Source organism: Crinia signifera, chromosome 8 (assembly GCF_055691185.1).
Source record: "Crinia signifera chromosome 8, ASM5569118v1, whole genome shotgun sequence".
Lineage (NCBI taxonomy): Eukaryota > Metazoa > Chordata > Amphibia > Anura > Myobatrachidae > Crinia > Crinia signifera.
In genome coordinates this window covers 178,190,553-178,209,531 of record NC_139224.1, presented here as the reverse complement: position 1 = coordinate 178,209,531, position 18,979 = coordinate 178,190,553, and the positions used below count along the sequence as shown (strand labels likewise).

The 18,979-nt window shown below is 47.4% G+C and overlaps 1 long non-coding RNA gene across 1 annotated transcript in view; it reads left to right on the top strand.

Moving 5' to 3' along the window:
- LOC146026853 (uncharacterized) overlaps positions 1-3,673 on the top strand; it is a 30,055-nt gene extending 26,382 nt beyond the window's left edge. Inside the window, exons 2-3 of the long non-coding RNA XR_014454557.1 lie at positions 2,293-2,359; positions 3,450-3,673. This is a non-coding gene — a long non-coding RNA (uncharacterized LOC146026853). The remainder of the gene's footprint in view (positions 1-2,292; positions 2,360-3,449) is intronic.
- Positions 3,674-18,979: the final 15,306 nt, after the last annotated feature.

Sequence of the window (18,979 nt, the reverse complement as noted above, 5' to 3'; positions counted from 1 at the left end):
ACTATAATCAATAGCTCCGGGCAGAGACCACAGTGCATTGTGGGTATTACAGCAGCCACCGATCAATATCTTGTGTTCTGTATACTATGGACTATAATCAATAGCTCCGGGCAGAGACCATAGTGCATTGTGGGTATTACAGCAGCCACCGATAAATATCTCGTGTTCTGTATACTATGGACTATAATCAATAGCTCCGGGCAGAGACCACAGTGCATTGTGGGTATTACAGCAGCCACCGATCAATATCTTGTGTTCTGTATACTATGGACTATAATCAATAGCTCCGGGCAAAGGCCACGATGCATTGTGGGTATTACAGCAGCCACCGATCAATATCTTGTGTTCTGTATACTATGGACTATAATCAATAGCTCCGGGCAGAGAACATAGTGCATTGTGGGTATTACAGCAGCCACCGATAAATATCTCGTGTTCTGTATACTATGGACTATAATCAATAGCTCCGGGCAGAGACCACAGTGCATTGTGGGTATTACAGCAGCCACCGATCAATATCTTGTGTTCTGTATACTATGGACTATAATCAATAGCTCCGGGCAAAGGCCACAGTGCATTGTGGGTATTACAGCAGCCACCGATCAATATCTTGTGTTCTGTATACTATGGACTATAATCAATAGCTCTGGGCAGAGACCACGATGCATTGTGGGTATTACAGCAGCCACCGATCAATATCTTGTGTTCTGTATACTATGGACTATAATCAATAGCTCCGGGCAGAGACCACAGTGCATTGTGGGTATTACAGCAGCCACCGATCAATATCTTGTGTTCTGTATACTATGGACTATAATCAATAGCTCCGGGCAGAGACCACAGTGCATTGTGGGTATTACAGCAGCCACCGATCAATATCTCGTGTTCTGTATACTATGGACTATAATCAATAGCTCGGGGCAGAGACCACAGTGCATTGTGGGTATTACAGCAGCCACCGATCAATATCTTGTGTTCTGTATACTATGGACTATAATCAATAGCTCCGGGCAGAGACCACAGTGCATTGTGGGTATTACAGCAGCCACCGATCTATATCTTGTGTTCTGTATACCATGGACTATAATCAATAGCTCGGGGCAGAGACCACAGTGCATTGTGGGTATTACAGCAGCCACCGATCAATATCTTGTGTTCTGTATACTATGGACTATAATCAATAGCTCGGGGCAGAGACCACAGTGCATTGGGGGTATTACAGTAGCCACCGATCAATATCTTGTGTTCTGTATACTATGGACTGTAATCAATAGCTCCGGGCAGAGGCCACAGTGCATTGTGGGTATTACAGCAGCCACCGATCAATATCTCGTGTTCTTTATACTATGGACTGTAATCAATAGCTCCGGGCAGAGGCCACAGTGCATTGTGGGTATTACAGCAGCCACCGATCAATATCTCGTGTTCTGTATACTATGGACTATAATCAATAGCTCGGGGCAGAGACCACAGTGCATTGTGGGTATTACAGCAGCCACCGATCAATATCTCGTGTTCTGTATACTATGGACTGTAATCAATAGCTCCGGGCAGAGGCCACAGTGCATTGTGGGTATTACAGCAGCCACCGATCAATATCTCGTGTTCTTTATACTATGGACTGTAATCAATAGCTCCGGGCAGAGGCCACAGTGCATTGTGGGTATAACAGCAGCCACCGATCAATATCTCGTGTTCTTTATACTATGGACTATAATCAATAGCTCGGGGCAGAGACCACAGTGCATTGTGGGTATTACAACAGCCACCGATCAATATCTCGTGTTCTGTATACTATGGACTATAATCAATAGCTGCGGGCAGAGGCCACAGTGCATTGTGGGTATTACAGCAGCCACCGATCAATATCTTGTGTTCTGTATACTATGGACTATAATCAATAGCTCCGGGCAGAGGCCACAGTACATTGTGGGTATTACAGCAGCCACCGATTAATATCTCGTGTTCTGTATACTATGGACTATAATCAATAGCTCGGGGCAGAGACCACAGTGCATTGTGGGTATTACAGCAGCCACCGATCAATATCTCGTGTTCTGTATACTATGGACTATAATCAATAGCTCCAGGCAGAGACCACAGTGCATTGTGGGTATTACAGCAGCCACCGATCAATATCTTGTGTTCTGTATACTATGGACTATAATCAATAGCTCCAGGCAGAGACCACAGTGCATTTTGGGTATTACAGCAGCCACCGATCAATGTCTCGTGTTCTTTATACTATGGAGTGTAATTATGTAGACAGTAACAATGTATCGTTATCCCTAGAGTCAGACATGAGGAACGTGTTGTGGGATTGTTATCTATAGGTGCTGTGGAGAGTTTACAACTTCAGGTACATATGACAAAAAAAAGATTTTTATATATTTTGAAAGAATTTTGATATATATGTTTTGCCTATTACATAATGCCACACGCCGTAATGCCTATTACATATTATGCCACACACCGTAATGCCTATTACATATTATGCCACACGCCGTAATGCCTATTACATATTATGCCACACGCCGTAATGCCTATTACATATTATGCCACACGCCGTAATGCCTATTACATATTATGCCACACACCGTAATGCCTATTACTCTTTATGCCACACACCGTAATGCTTATTACATATTATGCCACACACCATAATGCCTATTACATATTATGCCAGACACCGTAATGCCTACTACATATTATACCACACACAATGGTGAATCTGATCACCTCTTTTCACTTTTAGATGCTTTAGTAAATGTAGCTCTCAGTCTTTGTGATGAGATAAATGTTCTTTATTATAAGTCACAGTACAGTTTATTAGTACCAGGAGAGGGAACCAGCAGTCAGGGACCCAAATACAGGGCATGTTCCCATATACCCGACGAAGTTTCCCACCATGGGGACATTAGTGGCCAGCTGCCTGAGAGTAAGTACATTTACCCCCAGATGGTAATGAGCACCTGCACACCTTGTGTGATTGGCGGATTCCCCCCTTGAAGCTGATAGGCGCTCTCCTCCTTCCTCGGCTTGGGCCACTCTTTTTGTGCCACTTTAGTTGTAGTGACAAATGCCCTCCCGGTGCCCGTCCTCTCTGGCAGCTGCTGGAATAAAAGCACATCTGGGGTCCCTGATAGGGTTAAGTGTAAGGGTCAGAGCGTGGGGCCTTCCATCTATGACATCACCTCCCGCGCTGCGTCCAGCACTGAGCCTTATTTGGTGCACACTGTGTGTGCGTCATGGCCGGCCCTCCAGGGGGAGGTCAGCAGCTCCCCCAGCATACCTCACCTCTGATGTAGTGGAATCCCTCCAGCTCGATGGCGCTGCGCTCTCTGCCTTGTGTTTACCTCATTGCAGAACCCTAACGAGATGGAAATAATTACATCATTCTTTTTCCATTTCCAGAATAAAACAATAACAACCCTTTCCCTTCATTGCAGATGATTTCAGTATGTCCGAGGCGGATAATGATGGATCCTACGCCGCATTGTGCGCCCCTGTGTACATAACGTGTCTATACATTATGTGGTGAGGAACGTGTTCAATCTAAACATGGCCCTGGGCATAAAACATGGGGTCTCTATGTCGATCTTTGGGGCCTTTAGTCGTGCGGGAAGGGCTGTTTCCACACGGTTATGTGGTATTCCGGGTATTTAGTAAGATGAGATGAGCAGCAGTCCCTATGATCAGTCCTTTATACAGCACTGAAGAGCACGGCCTTCTCCACGTGTCCCCAATATCTGACGCTATCTGCAGATGTCTAGTCATCGCAGGGGGGGGGGGGATCTCAGGATCCCTCCCCAGCAGCTTGGACTATCACCAGTGCACCTTTATGTGTGGTGTGCAAGTGGCGCAGATCACGGCACATTGTGTAACCAACTCTGTGGCTGATCAGAGGTGGCGCTAATTGCTCCGCCGCGGCGTCTTTGTACACGGCACAAAGTGCAAGAGGCGAAGAAGGTGTCTTGCGTTAGAAGGTGCCCAGTGCCGCGTTCTCTGATCCGCATACATACATGATGTTACCATGATACCAGACCAGCCTTAGCAGTGTGGCGTTTTCCTTTGGCAATCCTGTGACTGGCCGCAGAGGAAGATACGCCAGTACGCCGGCTGACCGCGACTGAAGCGCAATCTGTCTTGCACTGCATAAATAGCTGCTTGTTTTGGGACTGTGACTATTACCCCCACCTGCGCTGAGGTGTAGCTGTGTCTGTACACATGCTTGTACGCTGCCTTCCCTGACCTGTGACCTGCACGACCTTGTTGTGTCTCACGCTCCGGTAATGAATTATTCTGCCCTCTGGGAACTTTCCATCGTGCTCCTCCACGAGACCTTTTTCCATTCCAGGTGCTGCAGCGAGTGTGATGGCGCCGGTACACCGCTGCTACGCTCTCTGCCCCCCAGACATCCTGCCATTGCTCAGACACAGCTCTTGCCCTGTGCCATTCCTGCCCCAGACTCAGCCCTTGCCCTGTGCCATTCCTGCCCCAGATGCGGCTCTTGCTCGGTGCTATTCCTGCCCCAGATGCGGCTCTTGCCCTGTGCCATTCCTGCCCCAGACTCGGCTCTTGCCCTGTGCCATTCCTGCCCCAGACGCGGCTCTTGCCCTGTGCCATTCCTGCCCTAGATGCGGCTCTTGCCCTGTGCCATTCCTGCCCCAGACGCGGCTCTTGCCCTGTGCCATTCCTGCCAAAGACTCGGCTCTTGCTCGGTGCTATTCCTGCCCCAGACGCGGCTCTTGCCCTGTGCCATTCCTGCCCCAGACGCGGCTCTTGCCCTGTGCCATTCCTGCCCCAGACGCGGCTCTTGCACTGTGTCATTCCTGCCCCAGACTCAGCTCTTGCCCTGTGCCATTCCTGCCCCAGACTCGACTCTTGCCCTGTGCCATTCTTGCCCCAGGCGCGGCTCTTGCCCTGTGCCATTCCTGCCCCAGACTCAGCCCTTGCCCTGTGCCATTCCTGCCCCAGATGCGGCTCTTGCTCGGTGCTATTCCTGCCCCAGATGCGGCTCTTGCCCTGTGCCATTCCTGCCCCAGACTCGGCTCTTGCCCTGTGCCATTCCTGCCCCAGACGCGGCTCTTGCCCTGTGCCATTCCTGCCCTAGATGCGGCTCTTGCCCTGTGCCATTCCTGCCCCAGACGCGGCTCTTGCCCTGTGCCATTCCTGCCAAAGACTCGGCTCTTGCTCGGTGCTATTCCTGCCCCAGACGCGGCTCTTGCCCTGTGCCATTCCTGCCCCAGACTCGGCTCTTGCCCTGTGCCATTCCTGCCCCAGACGCGGCTCTTGCACTGTGTCATTCCTGCCCCAGACTCAGCTCTTGCCCTGTGCCATTCCTGCCCCAGACTCGACTCTTGCCCTGTGCCATTCTTGCCCCAGGCGCGGCTCTTGCCCTGTGCCATTCCTGCCACAGACTCGGCTCTTGCCCTGTCCCATTCCTGCCCCAGACGCGGCTCTTGCCCTGCGCCATTCCTGCCCCAGACTCGGCTCTTGCCCTGTCCCATTCCTGCCCCAGACTCTGCTCTTGCCCTGTGCCATTCCTGCCCCTGACTCGGCTCTTGCCCTGTGCCATTCCTGCCCCAGACGCGGCTCTTGCCCTGTGCCATTCCTGCCAAAGACTCGGCTCTTGCCCTGTGCCATTCCTGCCCCAGACTCGGCTCTTGCCCTGTGCCATTCCTGCCCTAGATGCAACTCTTGCCCTGTGCCATTCCTGCCCCAGACTCGGCTCTTGCCCTGTGCCATTCCTGCCCCAGACGCAGCTCTTGCCCTGTGCCATTCCTGCCCCAGACTCGGCTCTTGCCCTGTTCCATTCCTGCCCCAGACGCGGCTCTTGCACTGTGTCATTCCTGCCCCAGACTCAGCTCTTGCCCTGTGCCATTCCTGCCCCAGACCCAGCTCTTGCCCTGTGCCATTCCTGCCCCAGACTCGGCTCTTGCCCTGTGCCATTCCTGCCCCAGACCCGGCTCTTGCCCTGTGCAATTCCTGCCCCTGACGCGGCTCTTGCCCTGTGCCATTCCTGCCCCAGACTCGGCTCTTGCCCTGCGCCATTCCTGCCCCAGACTCGGCCCTTGTCCTGTGCCATTCCTGCCCCAGACGCAGCTCTTACCCTGTGCTATTCCTGCCCCAGACGTGGCTCTTGCCCTGTGCCATTCCTGCCCCAGACTCGGCTCTTGCCCTGCGCCATTCCTGCCCCAGACTCGGCTCTTGCCCTGTGCCATTCCTGCCCCAGACTTGGCTCTTGCCCTGTGCCATTCCTGCCCCAGACGCAGCTCTTGCCCTGTGCCATTCCTGCCCCAGACTCGGCCCTTGTCCTGTGCCATTCCTGCCCCAGACGCAGCTCTTACCCTGTGCCATTCCTGCCCCAGACGTGGCTCTTGCCCTGTGCCATTCCTGCCCCAGACTCGGCTCTTGCCCTGTGCCATTCCTGCCCCAGACGTGGCTCTTGCCCTGTGCCATTCCTGCCCCAGACTCGGCTCTTGCCCTGTGCCATTCCTGCCCCAGACGCAGCTCTTACCCTGTGCCATTCCTGCCCCAGACGTGGCTCTTGCCCTGTGCCATTCCTGCCCCAGACTCGGCTCTTGCCCTGTGCCATTCCTGCCCCAGACGTGGCTCTTGCCCTGTGCCATTCCTGCCCCAGACTCGGCTCTTGCCCTGTGCCATTCCTGCCCTAGATGCGGCTCTTGCCCTGTGCCATTCCTGCCCCAGACTCAGCTCTTGCCCTGTGCCATTCCTGCCCCAGACTCGACTCTTGCCCTGTGCCATTCTTGCCCCAGGCGCGGCTCTTGCCCTGTGCCATTCCTGCCACAGACTCGGCTCTTGCCCTGTCCCATTCCTGCCCCAGACGCGGCTCTTGCCCTGTCCCATTCCTGCCCCAGACTCTGCTCTTGCCCTGTGCCATTCCTGCCCCAGACGCGGCTCTTGCCCTGTGCCATTCCTGCCAAAGACTCGGCTCTTGCCCTGTCCCATTCCTGCCCCAGACGCGGCTCTTGCCCTGTCCCATTCCTGCCCCAGACTCTGCTCTTGCCCTGTGCCATTCCTGCCCCAGACGCGGCTCTTGCCCTGTGCCATTCCTGCCAAAGACTCGGCTCTTGCCCTGTGCCATTCCTGCCCCAGACTCGGCTCTTGCCCTGTCCCATTCCTGCCCCAGACGCGGCTCTTGCCCTGTCCCATTCCTGCCCCAGACTCTGCTCTTGCCCTGTGCCATTCCTGCCCCAGACGTGGCTCTTGCCCTGTGCCATTCCTGCCCCAGACGCGGCTCTTGCCCTGTGCCATTCCTGCCCCAGACTCAGCCCTTGTCCTGTGCCATTCCTGCCCCAGACTCGGCTCTTGCCCTGTGCCATTCCTGCCACAGACTCGGCTCTTGCCCTGTGCCATTCCTGCCCTAGATGCGGCTCTTGCCCTGTGCCATTCCTGTTCCAGACTCGGCTCTTGCCCTGTGCCATTCCTGCCCCCGACTCGGCTCTTGCCCTGTGCCATTCCTGCCCCAGACTCGGCTCTTGCCCTGTGCCATTCCTGCCCCAGACGCGGCTCTTGCCCTGTGCCATTCCTGCCCCAGACTCAGCCCTTGTCCTGTGCCATTCCTGCCCCAGACTCGGCTCTTGCCCTGTGCCATTCCTGCCACAGACTCGGCTCTTGCCCTGTGCCATTCCTGCCCTAGATGCGGCTCTTGCCCTGTGCCATTCCTGCCCCAGACGCGGCTCTTGCCCTGTGCCATTCCTGTTCCAGACGCGGCTCTTGCCCTGTGCCATTCCTGCCCCAGACGCGGCTCTTGCCCTGTGCAATTCCTGCCCCAGACTCGGCTCTTGCCCTGTGCCATTCCTGTTCCAGACTCGGCTCTTGCCCTGTGCCATTCCTGCCCCCGACTCGGCTCTTGCCCTGTGCCATTCCTGCCCCAGACTCGGCTCTTGCCCTGTGCCATTCCTGCCCCAGACGCGGCTCTTGCCCTGTGCCATTCCTGCCCCAGACGCGGCTCTTGCCCTGTGCAATTCCTGCCCCAGACGTGGCTCTTGCCCTGTGCCATTCCTGCCCCAGACGCGGCTCTTGCCCTGTGCCATTCCTGCCCCAGACGCGGCTCTTGCCCTGTGCCATTCCTGCCCCAGACTCAGCTCTTGCCCTGTGCCATTCCTGCCACAGACTCAGCTCTTGCCCTGTGCCATTCCTGCCCCAGACACGGCTCTTGCCCTGTGCCATTCCTGCCCCAGACTCGGCCCTTGTCCTGTGCCATTCCTGCCCCAGACTCAGCTCTTGCCCTGTGCCATTCCTGCCCCAGACACGGCTCTTGCCCTGTGCCATTCCTGCCACAGACTCGGCTCTTGCCCTGTGCCATTCCTGCCCCAGACACGGCTCTTGCCCTGTGCCATTCCTGCCCCAGACTCGGCCCTTGCCCTGTCCCATTCCTGCCCCAGACTCAGCTCTTGCCCTGCGCCATTCCTGCCCCAGACGCGGCTCTTGCCCTGCGCCATTCCTGCCCCAGACTCAGCTCTTGCCCTGTGCCATTCCTGCCCCAGACGTGGCTCTTGCCCTGTGCCATTCCTGCCCCAGACGTGGCTCTTGCCCTGTGCCATTCCTGCCCCAGACTCAGCTCTTGCCCTGTGCCATTCCTGCCCCAGACTCAGCTCTTGCCCTGTGCCATTCCTGCCACAGACTCAGCTCTTGCCCTGTGCCATTCCTGCCCCAGACTCGGCTCTTGCCCTGTGCCATTCCTGACCCAGACTCGGCTCTTGCCCTGTGCCATTCCTGCCCCAGACGCGGCTCTTGCCCTGTGCCATTCCTGCCCCAGACTCGGCTCTTGCCCTGTGCCATTCCTGCCCCAGACGCGGCTCTTGCCCTGTGCCATTCCTGCCCCAGACGCGGCTCTTGCCCTGTGCCATTCCTGCCCCAGACGCGGCTCTTGCCCTGTGCCATTCCTGCCCCAGACGCGGCTCTTGCCCTGTGCCATTCCTGCCACAGACTCAGCTCTTGCCCTGTGCCATTCCTGCCCCAGACTCGGCTCTTGCCCTGTGCCATTCCTGACCCAGACTCGGCTCTTGCCCTGTGCCATTCCTGCCCCAGACGCGGCTCTTGCCCTGTGCCATTCCTGCCCCAGACTCGGCTCTTGCCCTGTGCCATTCCTGCCCCAGACGCAGCTCTTGCCCTGTGCCATTCCTGCCACAGACCCGGCTCTTGCCCTGTGCCATTCCTGCCCCAGACTCGGCTCTTGCCCTGTGCCATTCCCGCCCCAGACGCGGCTCTTACCCTGTACATGTTTCCTGCAGCGCTGGAGGTGAGATTAGCTGTGTCTGTGGCGGATGAATGCAGTCTCTTCATACAAGGCCTGTAGGTGGCTGGCGTTTCCGTGGGAATGTCTCCTGGCCTCGGAAGTAACGGCTTCTGGCCGGGACATGCGTCAGCCCTTAGGAATGCTGCAGGCAGAGAAGGATTCTTTGTGCGGCCTCCTGGCTAATAAGAACCAGGCGCAGAGAGGCCGAGTAATGTTCCGCTATTGGGATAGATGGTACCCGCGTTATCTAGCCGGATTCTGACGCTCTGTCCTTCTGTGTTGTGAGGGGGGGAAGTTCCTTTCACATGGCCGCCTGACATTGTCCCCATTCCCCAGGCGTCTCCATAGCTCTGCGTTATCTGCTCAGTGTGTGGAAGGTTACACGCTGTCACTGCGCCACAGACATTACATGCAGGTGACACAGTCACACACGTGGCACACACGTGACACACAAACAGCAGATAGTATGTGTTAGGTCCCTGACAAGTGGCTATGACATGGGGCAAGTAACACATACTATAACATGGGGCAAGTAACACATACTATGACACACAACTTACATGGGGCAAGTAACACATACTATAACATGGGGCAAGTAACACATACTATGACACACAACTTACATGGGGCAAGTAACACATACTATAACACACAACATACATGGGGCGAGTAACACATGCTATAACACACAACTTACATGGGGCGAGTAACACATACTATAACACACGACTTACATGGGGCAAGTAACACATACTATGACACACAACTTACATGGGGCGAGTAACACATACTATAACACACAACTTACATGGGGCGAGTAACACATGCTATAACACACAACTTACATGGGGCGAGTAACACATACTATGACACACAACTTACATGGGGCGAGTAACACATGCTATAACACACAACTTACATGGGGCGAGTAACACATACTATAACACACGACTTACATGGGGCAAGTAACATATACTATAACACACAACTTACATGGGGCGAGTAACATATACTATAACACACAACTTACATGGGGCGAGTAACATATACTATAACACACAACTTACATGGGGCGAGTAACATATACTATAACACACAACTTACATGGGGCGAGTAACATATACTATAACACACAACTTACATGGGGCATGTAACACATACTATAACACACAACTTACATGGGGCGAGTAACACATACTATAACACACAACTTACATGGGGCGAGTAACACATACTATAACACACAACTTACATGGGGCATGTAACACATACTATAACACACAACTTACATGGGGCGAGTAACATATACTATAACACACAACTTACATGGGGCGAGTAACACATACTATAACACACAACTTACATGGGGCGAGTAACACATACTATAACACACAATTTACATGGGGCGAGTAACATATACTATAACAAACAACTTACATGGGGCATGTAACACATACTATAACACACAACTTACATGGGGAGAGTAACATATACTATAACACACAACTTACATGGGGCGAGTAACATATACTATAACACACAACTTACATGGGTCGAGTAACACATACTATAACACACAACTTACATGGGGCGAGTAACGCATACTATAACACACAATTTACATGGGGCGAGTAACACATACTATAACACACAACTTACATGGGGCGAGTAACACATACTATGACACAGAACTTACATGGGGCGAGTAACACATACTATAACACACAACTTACATGGGGCGAGTAACACATACTATAACACACAACTTACATGGGGCGAGTAACACATACTATAACACACAACTTACATGGGGCGAGTAACGCATACTATAACACACAATTTACATGGGGCGAGTAACACATACTATAACACACAACTTACATGGGGCGAGTAACATATACTATAACACACAACTTACATGGGGCGAGTAACATATACTATAACACACAACTTACATGGGGCGAGTAACATACTATAACACACAACTTATATGGGGCGAGTAACATATACTATAACACACAACTTACATGGGGCATGTAACACATACTATAACACACAACTTATATGGGGCGAGTAACATATACTATAACACACATCTTACATGGGGCGAGTAACATACTATAACACACAACTTACATGGGTCGAGTAACACATACTATAACACACAACTTACATGGGGCGAGTAACACATACTATAACACACAACTTACATGGGGCGAGTAACATACTATAACACACAACTTACATGGGGCGAGTAACACATAGTATAACAAACAACTTATATGGGGCATGTAACACATACTATAATACACAACTTACATGGGGCGAGTAACACATACTATAACACACAACTTACATGGGGCGAGTAACACATACTATAACACACAACTTATATGGGGCATGTAACACATACTATAATACACAACTTACATGGGGCATGTAACACATACTATAACACACAACTTACATGGGGCAAGTAACATACTATAACACACAACTTATATGGGGTAAGTAACATATACTATAACACACAACTTACATGGGGCGAGTAACATACTATAACACACAACTTACATTGGGCGAGTAACACAAACTATAACACACAACTTACATGGGGCGAGTAACATACTATAACACACAACTTACATGGGGCGAGTAACACATACTATAACACACAACTTACATGGGGCGAGTAACACGTACTATAACACACAACTTACATGGGGCATGTAACATATACTATAACACACAACTTACATGGGGCATGTAACACATACTATAACACACAACTTACATGGGGCATGTAACATATACTATAACACACAACTTACATGGGGCGAGTAACACGTACTATATCACACAACTTACATGGGGCAAGTAACATACTATAACACACAACTTACATGGGGCATGTAACACATACTATGACACACAACTTACATGGGGTGATAACATATACTATAACACAAAACTTACATGGGGCGAGTAACATACTATAACACACAACTTACATGGGGCGAGTAACACATACTATAACACACAACTTACATGGTGCGAGTAAAACATACTATAACACACAACTTACATGGGGCGAGTAACACATACTATAACACACAACATACATGGGGCGAGTAACACATACTATAACACACAACTTACATGGGGCGAGTAACACATACTATAACACACAACTTACATGGGGTGAGTAACACATACAGTACTATAACACACAACTTACATGGGGCGAGTAACACATACTATAACACACAACTTACATGGGGCGAGTAACACATACTATAACACACAACTTACATGGGGCATGTAACACATACTATAACACACAACTTACATGGGGTGAGTAACACATACAGTACTATAACACACAACTTACATGGGGCGAGTAACACATACTATAACACACAACTTACATGGTGCGAGTAAAACATACTATAACACACAACTTACATGGGGCGAGTAACACATACTATAACAAACAACTTACATGGGGCGAGTAACACATACTATAACAAACAACTTATATGGGGCATGTAACACATACTATAACACACAACTTACATGGGGCGAGTAACACATACTATAACACACAACTTACATGGGGCGAGTAACACATACTATAACACACAACTTATATGGGGCATGTAACACATACTATAACACACAACTTACATGGGGCGAGTAACATATACTATAACACACAACTTACATGGGGCGAGTAACACATACTATAACACACAACTTACATGGGGCATGTAACATATACTATAACACACAACTTACATGGGGCATGTAACACATACTATAACACACAACTTACATGGGGCCAGTAACACATACTATGACACACGACTTACATGGGGCGAGTAACATATACTATAACACACAACTTACATGGGGCGAGTAACACATACTATAACACACAACTTACATGGGGCGAGTAACATATACTATAACACACAACTTATATGGGGCATGTAACACATACTATAACACACAACTTACATGGGGCGAGTAACATACTATAACACACAACTTACATGGGGCGAGTAACACATACTATAACACACAACTTACATGGGGCGAGTAACATACTATAACACACAACTTACATGGGGCGAGTAACACATACTATAACACACAACTTACATGGGGCATGTAACACATACTATAACACACAACTTACATGGGGCATGTAACACTTACTATAACACAGGACTTACATGGGGCAAGTAACATACTATAACACACAACTTATATGGGGTAAGTAACACATACTATAACACACAACTTACATGGGGCGAGTAACACATACTATAACACATAACTTACATGGGGCGAGTAACATACTATAACACACAACTTACATGGGGCGAGTAACACGTACTATAACACACAACTTACATGGGGCGAGTAACACATACTATAACACACAACTTACATGGGGCGAGTAACACATACTATAACACACAACTTACATGGGGCATGTAACACATACTATAACACACAACTTACATGGGGCGAGTAACATATACTATAACACAAAACTTACGTGGGGCGAGTAACGCGTACTATGACACACAACTTACATGGGGCGAGTAACACATACTATAACACACAACTTACATGGGGCGAGTAACACATACTATAACACACAACTTACATGGGGCGAGTAACACATACTATAACACACAACTTACATGGGGCGAGTAACACATACTATAACACACAACTTACATGGGGTGAGTAACACATAAAGTACTATAACACACAACTTACATGGGGCGAGTAACACATACTATAACACACAACTTATATGGGGCATGTAACACATACTATAACACACAACTTACATGGGGCAAGTAACACATACTATAACACACAACTTACATGGGGCAAGTAACACATACTATAACACACAACTTACATGGGGCGAGTAACACATACTATAACACACAACTTACATGGGGTGAGTAACACATAAAGTACTATAACACACAACTTACATGGGGCGAGTAACACATACTATAACACACAACTTATATGGGGCATGTAACACATACTATAACACACAACTTACATGGGGCGAGTAACATACTATAACACACAACTTACATGGGGCGAGTAACACATACTATAACACACAACTTACATGGGGCGAGTAACATACTATAACACACAACTTACATGGGGCGAGTAACATACTATAACACACAACTTACATGGGGCATGTAACACATACTATAACACACAACTTACATGGGGCATGTAACACTTACTATAACACACAACTTACATGGGGTGAGTAACACATACTATAACACACAACATACATGGGGCGAGTAACACATACTATAACACACAACTTACATGGGGCGAGTAACACATACTATAACACACAACTTACATGGGGCAAGTAACATACTATAACACACAACTTATATGGGGTAAGTAACACATACTATAACACACAACTTACATGGGGCGAGTAACACATACTATAACACACAACTTACATGGGGCGAGTAACATACTATAACACACAACTTACATGGGGCGAGTAACATACTATAACACACAACTTACATGGGGCATGTAACACATACTATAACACACAACTTACATGGGGCATGTAACACTTACTATAACACAGGACTTACATGGGGCAAGTAACATACTATAACACACAACTTATATGGGGTAAGTAACACATACTATAACACACAACTTATATGGGGTAAGTAACACATACTATAACACACAACTTACATGGGGCGAGTAACACATACTATAACACACAACTTACATGGGGCGAGTAACATACTATAACACACAACTTTCATGGGGCAAGTAACACGTACTATAACACACAACTTACATGGGGCGAGTAACACATACTATAACACACAACTTACATGGGGCAAGTAACACATACTATAACACACAACTTACATGGGGCGAGTAACATATACTATAACACACAACTTACATGGGGCGAGTAACATATACTATAACACACAACTTACATGGGGCGAGTAACATACTATAACACACAACTTATATGGGGCGAGTAACATATACTATAACACACAACTTACATGGGGCATGTAACACATACTATAACACACAACTTATATGGGGCGAGTAACATATACTATAACACACATCTTACATGGGGCGAGTAACATACTATAACACACAACTTACATGGGTCGAGTAACACATACTATAACACACAACTTACATGGGGCGAGTAACACATACTATAACACACAACTTACATGGGGCGAGTAACATACTATAACACACAACTTACATGGGGCGAGTAACACATAGTATAACAAACAACTTATATGGGGCATGTAACACATACTATAATACACAACTTACATGGGGCGAGTAACACATACTATAACACACAACTTACATGGGGCGAGTAACACATACTATAACACACAACTTATATGGGGCATGTAACACATACTATAATACACAACTTACATGGGGCATGTAACACATACTATAACACACAACTTACATGGGGCAAGTAACATACTATAACACACAACTTATATGGGGTAAGTAACATATACTATAACACACAACTTACATGGGGCGAGTAACATACTATAACACACAACTTACATTGGGCGAGTAACACAAACTATAACACACAACTTACATGGGGCGAGTAACATACTATAACACACAACTTACATGGGGCGAGTAACACATACTATAACACACAACTTACATGGGGCGAGTAACACGTACTATAACACACAACTTACATGGGGCATGTAACATATACTATAACACACAACTTACATGGGGCATGTAACACATACTATAACACACAACTTACATGGGGCATGTAACATATACTATAACACACAACTTACATGGGGCGAGTAACACGTACTATATCACACAACTTACATGGGGCAAGTAACATACTATAACACACAACTTACATGGGGCATGTAACACATACTATAACACACAACTTACATGGGGCATGTAACATATACTATAACACACAACTTACATGGGGCCAGTAACACATACTATGACACACGACTTACATGGGGCGAGTAACATATACTATAACACACAACTTACATGGGGCGAGTAACACATACTATAACACACAACTTACATGGGGCGAGTAACATATACTATAACACACAACTTATATGGGGCATGTAACACATACTATAACACACAACTTACATGGGGCGAGTAACATACTATAACACACAACTTACATGGGGCGAGTAACACATACTATAACACACAACTTACATGGGGCGAGTAACATACTATAACACACAACTTACATGGGGCGAGTAACACATACTATAACACACAACTTACATGGGGCATGTAACACATACTATAACACACAACTTACATGGGGCATGTAACACTTACTATAACACAGGACTTACATGGGGCAAGTAACATACTATAACACACAACTTATATGGGGTAAGTAACACATACTATAACACACAACTTACATGGGGCGAGTAACACATACTATAACACATAACTTACATGGGGCGAGTAACATACTATAACACACAACTTACATGGGGCGAGTAACACGTACTATAACACACAACTTACATGGGGCGAGTAACACATACTATAACACACAACTTACATGGGGCGAGTAACACATACTATAACACACAACTTACATGGGGCATGTAACACATACTATAACACACAACTTACATGGGGCGAGTAACATATACTATAACACAAAACTTACGTGGGGCGAGTAACGCGTACTATGACACACAACTTACATGGGGCGAGTAACACATACTATAACACACAACTTACATGGGGCGAGTAACACATACTATAACACACAACTTACATGGGGCGAGTAACACATACTATAACACACAACTTACATGGGGCGAGTAACACATACTATAACACACAACTTACATGGGGCGAGTAACACATACTATAACACACAACTTACATGGGGCGAGTAACATATACTATAACACACAACTTACATGGGGTGAGTAACACATAAAGTACTATAACACACAACTTACATGGGGCGAGTAACACATACTATAACACACAACTTATATGGGGCATGTAACACATACTATAACACACAACTTACATGGGGCAAGTAACACATACTATAACACACAACTTACATGGGGCAAGTAACACATACTATAACACACAACTTACATGGGGCGAGTAACACATACTATAACACACAACTTACATGGGGTGAGTAACACATAAAGTACTATAACACACAACTTACATGGGGCGAGTAACACATACTATAACACACAACTTATATGGGGCATGTAACACATACTATAACACACAACTTACATGGGGCGAGTAACATACTATAACACACAACTTACATGGGGCGAGTAACACATACTATAACACACAACTTACATGGGGCGAGTAACATACTATAACACACAACTTACATGGGGCGAGTAACATACTATAACACACAACTTACATGGGGCATGTAACACATACTATAACACACAACTTACATGGGGCATGTAACACTTACTATAACACACAACTTACATGGGGTGAGTAACACATACTATAACACACAACATACATGGGGCGAGTAACACATACTATAACACACAACTTACATGGGGCGAGTAACACATACTATAACACACAACTTACATGGGGCGAGTAACATACTATAACACACAACTTATATGGGGTAAGTAACACATACTATAACACACAACTTACATGGGGCGAGTAACACATACTATAACACACAACTTACATGGGGCGAGTAACATACTATAACACACAACTTACATGGGGCGAGTAACATACTATAACACACAACTTACATGGGGCATGTAACACATACTATAACACACAACTTACATGGGGCATGTAACACTTACTATAACACAGGACTTACATGGGGCAAGTAACATACTATAACACACAACTTATATGGGGTAAGTAACACATACTATAACACACAACTTATATGGGGTAAGTAACACATACTATAACACACAACTTACATGGGGCGAGTAACACATACTATAACACACAACTTACATGGGGCGAGTAACATACTATAACACACAACTTTCATGGGGCGAGTAACATATACTATAACACACAACTTACATGGGGCGAGTAACATATACTATGACACACAACTTACATGGGGCGAGTAACACATACTATAACACACAACTTACATGGGGCGAGTAACACATACTATAACACACAACTTACATGGGGCGAGTAACACGTACTATAACACACAACTTACATGGGGCGAGTAACACATACTATAACACACAACTTACATGGGGCGAGTAACACATACTATAACACACAACTTACATGGGCAAGTAACACATACTATAACACACAACTTACATGGGGCATGTAACATATACTATAACACACAACTTACATGGGGCGAGTAACACGTACTATGACACACAACTTACATGGGCAAATAACACATACTATAACACACAACTTACATGGGGCAAGTAACATATACTATAACACACAACTTACATGGGGCAAGTAACATATACTATAACACACAACTTACATGGGGCATGTAAAATATACTATAACACACAACTTACATGGGGCGAGTAACATATACTATAACACACAACTTACATG